Below are 10,352 nucleotides of genomic sequence, written 5' to 3'. Positions count from 1 at the left end.
CAGCGAGAAAAAAGTATTGTATGCCGCCAACTTAAAATTCATCTAAGTGTGAGGTATTACAAAACAAAAAAAATATTACATAAAAAATAAAAGATGTGTTATTATTAATGCATTAAAGAGCATTTATATTGGCCGTAACCGTATTCCATAATCTGTAAGAGTTGATCAATCACACTCAAGTATTCCTCCCTCATTCGACTGTAAAAGTGGAATGCTCGATTATGATTGATTAATTCTTACAGAATATGGAATACGATTACGGGCAGTATAAATGCTCCCTCATTATAAAGACATAAAAATAAATTTCAGTAATCTATAAAAAATATTGTATAATACATATATTAAAAAGGAATAACATTTAGGTTTCTATTCGTGTAATGTTTAAGATATTGTATTATTGCATAGCTTTTAAATAAAATACAAAATATGTGCAGTGAAACATAACATTGTTAAACGTTACAGAATAGAGACTTCAGTTATGATTAGCTATAATAACTTTGGAAAAAGGAACGAAAAAGTATTGTACTTTTTAAAAGATACTTTTTTTTAAGTTAAGCATTAACTACTTTTCAGCTAATTTAGTCAAAACTGCAAGGAATTTCTCATCCATTTTCAGTCTTTATGCCTTTCAGCTTTTGCTTTCTCATGTTCATTTTTTTGATCTAGCTTTTTTTTAAACAGACCGTACATATTTTCTTTTGATGCTGATGGATTTTTTCTTTTAATACCATGTACACTTTCTGTTGATGATAGCTCTATAAAAAAACATTTATTAAATATTTGAATAAAATTTTAATTCAAATTTTCATTATTTGAATTAAATAAATGCAACATGACAATTGATAACAATCAGATATAATAACATTAAAAGTTTTTATTTCTCAACTATAATAATATTTGAAAAAAAAAGTTAGTTAAGTACAGAACTTTTAATTTCAAAATAACAATTGTATAATGTAAAAGGACAAGTAAAAATTGCGATGGACCTTCTGAACAGAATAAAACCGACATTGTTCATCAAATGATAAAGCGCGCGCGCGCGTTTCCTATTTATTTATCTCACTTTTACTTATCCTTTTTCGCAATTGTTATTTTAATATTTGAAAAATAGACCACAACATGAATAGTTTATAAACTTACCAGATGTAGACTCTGTATTAACAAATAATTCTGAGTTCTTGACCTGCTTAACAGAAAGTCCCGTTGATGATGCAATGGCGACTGGAAAGCACCAGGCTCTTTTCGAAAAGATATCATCCATAATCTGCAAAAGATACATATATTATAATAAAATACTAAAATATAAGAAGAAATGTAGGATAAATTTTTCACTACATTTTTAATTTTTCTTGAACCTCATAAAATTGCCAAGTCCGTCTATCATTGCCTGATACATTATTGTGATCTTTCACGCTTTTATAAGATTTTTTCAGGCTTCTCAGTTTTGCCGCACATTGTGGCCCTGTGGTCGTATGCCCTTTTTCCACAAGAATTGCACTGATTTCATCCCATATTTTTTTATGTGAATATTTTCTACTAGAAAATTTATCTTGAAAAATTTTATACGTGTCTAATAGTAACAATACAGCAGCTGTCGACCACCTATACATAGAATCTGAAATGCACATTAAACTTGTGATCAACTGGTTCATTCATGTTCATGTGAAAAGTCCGACAACCATATCGGCACGCAATTATCATTTCTGAAATTAATTCATTTAAATGAATTTACAATAGTTCAACATCTTAACGTTCTGACCGTTATGGCGCTTCTTAATTTAAAATTATTATGTTTAACATTAGCGGTCTTTCAACCTTATTATCATTCATGTTCATTAAAAATTGAATAAACGTTTTAACTAACGTACTGTCAACAGTATCATCATTTGAAATATCTATTTCAGCCACAGATGTCTATACTATACTAGATCGCTAACTTCGTCAAAAACAGTTGAGAGAGCTGAAGCCGGCGGGATTTCCGGTTTCGGCCATGATGGGAACAATAAAATGGCGGCGGTGCGTGTGTAGTAGTGCGTATGTGAGTATCTGGCGTGTGTTAGTACGTATGTGTCACTCAGCCACCTGCGTGTCGATACTTTTTCTGACTTTTTCTGTACATTCCAAGTAAAAAAAAGTGTAAAAATGCCGAAAAATTGTTGCATTATAAAATGCAAAAATAAAAGAAAGCAAGGTTTTCATTTCTTTAGGTAAGTAGAAAGCATTTATGTGTAATAAATATTCGAGGTTCGTAATATGTGAAGGTTATATATTTCAATTAAACGTTGTTAATATTTCAGATTACCGTTTACGCGTCCAGATGCGTTAAAAATGTGGATTAATGCCATCGGAGGAAATTTTGTACCAAAGAAAAATGATTTAATCTGTAGTGCTCACTTTGTACATACAGATTTTATGGAAAGATCAAATTCAAGTGACGTGCGCTTAAAAAATCTGGCTGTGCCATCAGTATTTCTGGAGGCTCCTGCCTCTGGCATTATTCCTGCGATAGAACATGACACAACTCCTGCACTGGAAGGTAGTACTATTGCAATGAAATCTAGCACCACTTCTTCGATAGGCATTACTCCTGTTCCTACATCTGCTGAAAAAAATTCATCTGCAATTGTGTGGAGGAGTATATTGAAACCAAAAGAAAACAATGCAACAGTTCTTGCTTCAATTCCATCGCCGAAGACACAATCTACAAGTGCTATTGATGATACTATAAAACTAGCTGTACGAAAGTCGTCAATAAAAGTCATGAGCAGTTCACTTTTAAGTTTGAAAAAACCGGTAATGAGTCCACGGAAAAAACACATGTGGAAAATGATAAAAACATTGAAACAGAAGTTAAGGAGAAAAGAAGAAAAAATTAATTCATTGGATAATCTATTGAAATCTCTACGGTATGAGAACAAGTTATCCAGTGGGCCTATTCTGTAACTTGTAACGACAATTCGATATCACTTTACTGTCGTCGTACAGGTTTTATACCATGTAAAATATCTGTGCACCAACATCCCTAACTAGTAAAATTATCGTTAAAAAGTTTCAGAATAGATCTACAGCAAATACCAATTAGTTATATAACTGCCATAATTTTCTATTCAACAATGTAAATGCAATATAACATGTGTATTATGTAACAGGTATATTGTTGAATGGAAAATTATAATTAACAGTTATTGTTACTTTGTGTTTGCTGCATATAAATATGAATGTCTTAAGGCGATGCTCCATGACCGGTATTCATAGTCGGTTCTTATTTTAAGATCATCTTAAGTAATGTCTTAAGACGCTAATGCGGCCCTCTGAAAGAGGAATATGAAAATTCAGAAATATATTGTACATTAAAATTCAGAAATATACAATTATGCATTGTGATAATTAACATTGTATGTACATATAATTAACAGAGCAAAAAATCTTATTGAGACATATCCAAGTGAGATTATTGCTCAGACTTTTGATGGAAGTATTGGCGAAATATTCCAGAACGAATGGAACAATAAGAATAGAAAAAAGAAAGATATCGATAGAGCGACAATATAAAAAAATTTGCAGTAACTTTACATTTTTATTCGCCGAAGGCCTATAACTATTGCAGGTACATTTCTCAAATTGTCATTATTATTTATAAGTTTTAAAATTAATATTGATAATATTTTCAGATCGATTTTACATTTGCCACATGAAAGCAGCATTAGAAATTGGATTTCGTCAATTAAAGCGGAACCTGGCTTCTTGATTGATGTCTTTAAAGAAATATCGAAATTCCCAGAAGCTTTGCGCCATTGCAACTTAGTGTTCGATTCGGCCATTTGGAAGCAGGTGCTGTGGGATGCTACATCTAAAAAATGCGTTGGATTGTGTGACTATGGCAATGGGATATCTATTGAACATATGGAAAATGAAGCCACCGAAGTCCTTGTTTTCATGCTCGTTTCTCTTAGAGGTACATGGAAGTGGCCGGTGGGCTATTTTTTTGTGAATAAGATTACTTCGGCAATACAAGCGGAACTGGTAAAGACAGCTTTAATATTGTCACATCAGTCGGATATCCGTGTATGGAGTGTTACGTGTGACGGAGCTCATGTCAATTATTCAACGATGCATTTATTAGGTTGCAATTTGTATACAACAAATTACTATGAATTGAAAAGCACATTTAAACATCCTAGCTCCGATTATGATGTACACTTTGTACCCGATGCTTGCCATAATATAAAGCTTGCCCGGAACATGTTAGGTGATCTTAAAATTCTAAAATCTCCCACTGCGCAAATCAATTGGAATCATGTAATAAATTTATATAAGCTTCAACTCAAACTGAATTTAAATTGCAAATAAAATTTAATTTGCAAATAAACTTAGTTCTGCGCATGTAAATTTCAGAGCTAATATTATGAAAGTAAAGCTTGCAGCACAGACTTTAAGTTCTTCAACTGCTGCTGCTTTGGAATTTTTACAATTCTCAGAAGTTGAAAACTTTCAAGACTGTGCTGGCACGGTAGAATTTATCAAAGTAATTGACGAAATCTTTGATTTTTTAAATTCTCGTAATCCTTTCGGGAAGGGATTTAAAAAACCGATATTTTTAAATAACATCGATTTCTTGCAACAAAGAATAGAACAAAAAATTGAATATTTATATACTCTAGTGGGACCTGACAACAATAAGTTATGTGTTGGTAAAAGAAAAACTTTTATCTTAAGGTTTGCAGCTGCTGTTAAATCAATATTGCAAATAGCTAAACATATTTTAATAGAACCTTGTTTTAAATACCTAATGACATACAGGTTCAGCCAGGACCACTTAGAATTATTTTTTGCGCAAGTGCGACGTCGACACGGTTGGAATAATAATCCAAATGTGTTGCAATTTAAAGCTGCTATGAAAAGTTTACTAGTATAATAAAAAATTCGATCAGAGCATCATTGACAGCTAATTGTACCACTTTTAACGCAGAAAACGATGTACAATTTAAATTAACATGGGCAAAGAAAAAGAATGTTCAAAATTGGCATGATAACATTGATAGCGTAGATTCTATAATGTATAATGACAATGTATTTGATGACGATGAGAATGAAGAACTATATCGTAGTATTACTGTGAGTGAAAATAGTTTCCTTAAAGACAACATTTTATATTACATAGCGGGATTTGTAGTAAAAGCAATTATTCGTACATTAACATGTAAAGGCTGCATTGCCAACATCATCAGAAAAGTCGGCGAAAAGCAATATAACATTTCGGCATACACAATGTTAATAGACATAAAAAATAAGGGGGGTTTAGTGTACGCATCAAATGATGTGTACAAAATTGTTTGTGCCACTGAAACAGAGTTCCGTCAGTCATTAACAGAAGGTCAAAATAAACTAACGAAAGACGCATATTTTAAAATAATTCATCGAGTTAAACGTAGATATGTATTACATACTGATTTATTTCCTAATAATGATGATTGCTATGAAGAATTTGAAATAGGCGTAGATACGCCACACCGCCTACAGTTAATAACTATTATCTGTCAGAAATATTTGACAATTCGAATGTATTCACATTTAAATACGTTAAATAAAGATGTTATAAATCCCGTAAGCAAACGACAGAAGTTATCAAAATTGATACTATTTAATAATACATAGATTATATATCTTTTGCTACTTGTGTATGCGACGTTATAAACATGTAAACTTTTATTTCTTTTTCTAATAAATATTAGAAATATATTTGTCTTCGTTTTAATCTTTACAGCAACCAAGTTAGTGCGGAATGAAATATATTTAAAATAAATCATAAAAAAATTATCTTAAATGTTTATAGTACTTGTACAAAAAATGCAGAATTTTGTAATTATTTTTTATAAAATGTAGTTTTTAATAACATATTTAAACAAACTATAAAAATGTAATGTTAAATTGACCTAACTTTCATGCGTACATAATTCATTTAATATATAAATATTTACACAATTTACAATTTTTCAGCATTTTTACACTTTTTTTTACTTGGAATGTACAGAAAAAGTCAGAAAAAGTATCGACACGCAGGTGGCTGAGTGACACATACGTGACTAACACACGCCAGATACTCACATACGCACTACTACACACGCACCGCCGCCATTTTATTGTTCCCATCATGGCCGAAACCGGAAATCCCGCCGGCTTCAGCTCTCTCGACGGTGTTAGCGATCTAGTATTAGTATAGACATCTGTGGCTCTCCCTTAGCGATCTAGTATTAGTATAGACATCTGTGATTTCAGCATTCGTTTCATGTGTCGGTTCTTGCGAAGGCTCAACATGGTGTGAGTGAGATTCAGATAGTCTTCTCCATGTCCGGGAATGACGAATTCTATGGGCGCGTCGTCTTTCTGTATCTTTTGTTATATTTTTGTCTTTCACAGCTGCATTTAATAAAGACGTTGCAAAAGTTAAATCTAAAATCAAAGAAAATTGCGTTAAAGCAGAATTTTCTTGAACAAAGTAAGGTTAAGTATGTTAATTAAAAAAAAGTAATGTCTTATAACATTCAGAATATATTACTTACCATTTTGCGCACGTAAAATATCTTCCGGAGAAAGAGTAACATCAACTACAATGTCTCTTTCCGGATCATATAAAGAAACTTTTTCCATTATTATTACAAATTTGCTAAAACACTGGGAACACAAATCAAAATATCCGCGCAAAAGGTAGCAGATGACGAAACGACCACGCTGACCCACCTACGAATCATGGGCGTCGTGAGCTCGACGTGGTCGCGATTAATGACATCATATATGACGTTTTGATCGCAACCACAACGAACATGGTCGTTATGTGGAACGGGTTTGCGAGCGTCGCGAGCGTTGCGGGCGTTTAGTGGAACGCACCCCTTGCGTATCCGCAAAGCGTTCATGACGCTCATGCTGACCTTCCATTCTGTCCCACTCGTGAACGGCCTCCCGGAAAACGAAATAATAAACTGCTGGCTACACTCTACGATAAGGAGCGCTATGTCACGTACTATCGCAATTTACAACAATGTATTCAGCACGGATTATACGTGAAAAAAATTCATCGAATATTACAATTCGCACAATCCCCATGGCTTCGTGGATACATCGAACTCAATACGAAATTCAGAATGCTCGCGAATAACGAATTCGAGAAGAATCTTTACAAATTGATGAATAACGCGGTATTTGGAAAAACAATGGAGAACGTACGCGATCATGTTGACGTTCGACTCGTAACGCGTTGGAACGGAAGATACGGTGCGGAAGCGATGATAGCGAAACCGAACTTTCACAGCAGAAGTGTCTTTTTCGAAGATTTAATTGCTGTCGAAATGCACAAACTCGAGGTAAAATTGAACAAACCGATATACGTAGGTATATGCATTCTCAAAATATCCAAGATGCGTCTGTATGAATTTCACTATGATTACGTAATGCCGTTGTATCATGATAAGTGTAAAATCATGTACACGGACACTGACAGCTTAATATATTTTTTGGAGTGTGAAAATGTATATAAGAATATCAAGCATGATATCGCGAGATTCGACACGAGCGATTACCCCGAGGGAAACTCGTATGATATTCCATGCGTTAATACCAAGATACCCGGTTTGATGAAAGATGAAAATAACGGTGCGATTATGACAGAATTCGTAGGACTCAGAGCGAAGATATAGGCATTTAGAGTGATCGGGAGGAGCGATACAAAGAGAATAAAAGGTGTTAAGAAAAACGTAATCGCGAAAACGACACTTTCGACGCATATGATATTATATGCGGTGTTTGAATGACGTAATGGAACAGCTGAGACGGCAGTCGTGCATACGATCGACATTGCACGAGGTCTACACGGTGTCTGAATTGAAACTCGCTCTCAGTCCGTATGACGATAAGCGGTACGTCGTACCCAATTCGGTCGCTACTTTACCTTGGGGACATTATAAAATACCGTTGTAATGTGTGTGATACATCTTTTTATTGTAATAAAAAAAACTTATAATAAAAACAAAATTTACAATACATTCGTTTTATCTATCCAAGAATTATGCGAACTGTTCATTCCCAACCATTTCACGTACACTTTATTTCCTCGTTTGCGTAGTATTTTTTCCACGAGATAAACGTCAGGATTGGAGAATAATTGTAATTCGTGTTCGTAAAATCCACCAACTATCGGTTTTCCTTAATAATCTTCTAACAGATACGTTGCAGGATTTGTATGTCGTATTTTAACGATGTAGAAAACCTCGGTGGACCAATTAGGTGTGTAGCCTTTTTCGAAAATTGTTTTGAATTTACTAATACATATTGGATCACTTGTCTTGAATTTCGTTGGGGCAGCAATTTTTACGTGACTATATACCGTTGATAAGAGCCGCTTTGCAACGACGGATGTCACATCTATCGGCCGCATTCCGATGGTCCGATGTCTACGATGATTATAATTCGACAGTAGACGCGGTAACTCGTCGATCCATCTGTACGAGCCGTTTAACGTAAATAGTTTCCACATGTTATTCTTGAGTGTGCGATTAAATCGTTCCACTACAGACGCTTTCATCACCGAGTACGTCGAATAGTGATTTATGTTGCACTTCTGCACAATTTTTTGCACAGTAGAGTTGTAAAATTCCTTTGCTTGATCCGCCTGCAGGTTTCGCGGGTATCGTTCATCTTCGCGAAATATTTTAGATAACGCTGCGGCTACGTCGCTTCCGTTCTTGCTCTTGAGTGGTAGTGCCCATGCGTATTTACTCAAAACATCGATAACTGTTAAAATGTAATTGTAACCTTTGTTGAATCGTGCGTAAGGACGCATCTCGACTACGTCAGCCTGCCACAAATCGTCGCGACCGCGTACCACAACGCGACGACGTGGAAAATTTCTTCGCGCGGGTGCGTGGAGTTCTTCCACGAGTTTTCGTTTCTCGACACTCATCTCTCCCTCTATTATGACAGGGAGAAGCTTGTGCGCACATCTTTTAAATCTTCCTATCTTTTTTTACAGTTCATCCTTTTTTGATTTTAACTTTTGTCTCCGAGCTGAGTTTAAATATTTCATCCACATTGTCGAGATGTCCTCCGTATCGTGAAGCACGCGCAATCATAACGTTCCTTTTCAAAACGCTTTCTTGAAATCATGTCCGGTTTTTTTCAACCGTCACCACACCTTGACGCGCGCGCGCAATCATATCCTCCCCAATTATGTTAGATATCGTTTTTTCCAATTCTTTATTCGTCATTTCACTCACCGTTTTTTCCAACTCTTTAGTCGTCACCACACCTTGAAACGCGCGCGCAATCATATCGTTCCCCGTCGTCCACAACGATTTCTTGATCATGTTCGGCACCGTTTTTTCCAACTCTTTAGTCGTCACCACATCTTGAAGCGCGCGCGCAATCATATCGTTCCCCGTCGTCTTGAATGATTTCTCTAACGTCTCATTCGTCACCATATTATTCATTCGTAGATTCAAATCGGTTATACCTCGAGTCAGATGCAAAATCTCGTTAGTCACTTTCGTCGATAGCGTGCTTACACTTTTCGAGCCCTCTTTCACGTTGTTTCGCACGTTCTCCACGTCGCTTTGCATCTTCGAAATGTCTTCTTGCGTATCTTTAAGTGCGCGTACGATCATCTCTCCCAGTCGTTTTGAATGATTTCTCTAACGTTTCATTCGTCACTACATTTTTCATTTGTAAGTATAGATCGGTTACATTTCCATTCAGACGTGTGATAGCAGCGGACACCTTCGTCACGCTTTTTGCGATTTCTTCCACGTTTCTTCGTACTTTCTCCACATCGTTGCGCACTTTCGAGATGTCTTTCTGCGTATCTTTCCTTATCGTTCTAAATGATTCCTTGATCTCGTTCCGCGAATTTCGAAGACTGCGTTCGATGTAGTTTTTGTTTACCACATCGGTGTCGAACTCCGGCGCGGCTACGTGTTCTATTTTTCGTTCCTTCGCGTCGTAGTGATCCGGATTCAGACAGAGCCCACTGTCGTGTACGTAATTTCGTAAAGATTCGATCGACGATCGCGACCTTTCGATTTCGTCGCTATCATCTCTTCTCATAGGCATACCAAATTTATTCACAGACATCATATCGAACTCGCGCGAATTTGACTACTGTCGCAGTTTTCGTCGCAACGATTCAATTTAAAATCAACCCAGCTTCGCGAAGTTCTTCGAGTCGATATCGACAATATCTTGTTATCGTGAGCGTTATTACCTGCTTGAGAAGCATCGAGCAATTGAAGTCGATCTACCAGTTCGTTAGGATCGTCCCAATGAACGTAATCTATTTTGTTAGCAGTTAATCTAATGGCGGATGG

Source organism: Mycetomoellerius zeteki, unplaced genomic scaffold (genome assembly GCF_001594055.1).
Source record: "Mycetomoellerius zeteki isolate Tzet28-1 unplaced genomic scaffold, Tzet1.0 scaffold513, whole genome shotgun sequence".
NCBI classification, from domain to species: domain Eukaryota; kingdom Metazoa; phylum Arthropoda; class Insecta; order Hymenoptera; family Formicidae; genus Mycetomoellerius; species Mycetomoellerius zeteki.
The sequence above is the reverse complement of the archived record's forward strand: the minus strand, read 5'-3'. Positions refer to the sequence as shown.